A 2302-nucleotide genomic window follows, 5' to 3' on the forward strand; every position below is an offset into this window, starting at 1 on the left:
AAAAAGAAAAGGAGGAGCTGCATGTCGACCGGACGCTGGACACATCCTGACTGGATGCTGGCTAGGCGAGTCCAGTCATTTATAGCAAGGAGGTGTTGCTGGCTGAGGAGGCCGAGGAGTGACTGGACGCTACCTTCTGCGTGTCCGGTCACTTGTTGGATGGTGGCGCGATGGCACGACCGGACGAGCAGGGGTTGCGTCAGGTCTATGCTAGCGTATGGTCACATCAGTAGTGTTCATGCGTAGAGAGGAGCAGTGCAAGGACTGGACGCTAGGCGCATCAGGTCACCTCTGACCGGACGCATCCGGTCAAGAAAAAACCCCTCGGGGTGCTTACTAGACTCGCCCGAATCCTGAATTGCACGGTGTCAGGCCATTTTCTTAGGCGTGTCCGGTCATAACTTAACCGTTGGGGAGTCAGCTGCTAGTCGTTGAAGTTGAATGTGGACGACATCGGGTGACCGGACTCACCCGACTGGACGTAGGCCAGCGTCCGGTCAGCCCACGAGCAGAGCAACGGCTCTATTTTGAGGGCCATCTATAAATAGTTGGAGGCTGGCTTGGGGATCACTCTCTTGGCACTTTGACATTCCTAACATCCTTGTGAGCCTAAGCAAACACCTCCCACTCATCTCCATCTTTGATTCTTCATCATAGTGAGATTGGGAGTGATTCCAAGTGCATTTGCTTGAGTGATTGCATCTAGTGGCACTTGAGGATCATTGTGGCTGTAGATTTCTTGTTTCTCTTGGTGGTTGCCGCCACCTAGATGGCTTGGAGCAGTGGAGGAGCTTCGGCATGAGTTGGTGATTGTTCGTGGCTGGCTCTGGTGATTGTGAGGGGTCTTGTGCCCTCCCTGGCGGAGAGCCGAAATGTAACTCTAATGGATTGCTCATGTCATTGAGTTACCTCACTTATGGGTAGGTTCTTGCGGTGTCCAATTGTGTGGATGAGGTTCGTGCAACACCTCTTAGCCGTCAAACCACCAAGTGTTGGTCAACACAACGGGGACTAGCGTGCCGGCAAGCACGTCAACCTCGGGAGAAAAATTGGTTGTCACTTGTTGTCTCTTGCCTTTTGGTATTCTCTCGATGATTGAATTATTATTCATCTTGTGATTGGTTCACTCCTCTACGTGGTAGTATAATCACCTTATTTACTCATTTATATTCCCGCAAACTAGTTGTAACAAGCTCTTTAGTATAGCTAGAATTAAGAGTTTGTTTTGTAGCTTAAGTTCATCTAGTGAAGCTCTTTAGTGTAGCAAGTTTGAGAGCTTTTAGTGAGTAGCAACTTAGCTCTTGTGTGTGCCTAGTGATTATAGCAACTAGAATTGTTTGGATAGGTGGCTTGCTACCCTAGTAGAGCTAGAGCAAAATTACTTTACGCTATTTGTCATATTAAATTGCTCTAGTGATCTTGTAAATTTTTAAATAGGCTATTCACCCCCACTCTAGCCATATTAGGACCTTTACAGCCGTGCCGCTCGAGCCGCCGTGCTGCTCGAGCCGCCGAGCCATCGAGCCACCATGCCACCGAGCCGCCCGAGTCACCAAGCGAGCTGCTAAGCGAGCCGCCTCAGTCGTAAGCACTCTCCATGTTCTCCAAATTTTGCCCCGGTATAGCGCTAAGCACTCTCCATGGTCTCTATATTTCACCACGGTCTCTAAATTTCACCACGGTCTCCAAATTTCGCCACGGTCTCCAAATTTCGCCACGGTCTCCAAATTTCATCACAGTCTCCAAATTTCGCCATGGTCTTCATATTTCGCCATGGTCTCTATATTTCGCCATGGTCTCCAAATTTCTTCACGGTCTCCATCACCATGGTCTTCATATTTCGCCATGGTCTCTATATTTCGCCATGGTCTCCAAATTTCTCCACGGTCTCCATATTTCACCACGGTCTCTAAATTTCACCACGGTCTCCATATTTCGCCACGATCTCCATATTTCGCCACGGTCTCCAATTTTTGCTACGGTCTCCATATTTCGCCACGGTCTCCAATTTTTGCCACGATCTCCATATTTCGCCACGGTCTCCATATTTTGCCACGGTCTCCAAATTTCTCCACGGTCTCCAAATTTCTTCATGTTCTCCAAATTTCTCCATGTTCTCAATTTTGCCATGATATAGTGCTAAGCACTCTCCAAAGTTTGCCACGGTTAATTGCTAAGTACTCTTTCCATTTTTAAGTGCTCAGCACTCTCTGAATTTTACTCCTATATCCAGTGCTAAGCACAGAGATTTTGTTCTTTATACAAATATGAATAAACTTCAAATAAACATAAACTGCTCTGC

Source organism: Miscanthus floridulus, unplaced genomic scaffold (genome assembly GCF_019320115.1).
Source record: "Miscanthus floridulus cultivar M001 unplaced genomic scaffold, ASM1932011v1 os_946_1_2, whole genome shotgun sequence".
In the NCBI taxonomy this organism is placed as follows: Eukaryota; Viridiplantae; Streptophyta; class Magnoliopsida; order Poales; family Poaceae; genus Miscanthus; species Miscanthus floridulus.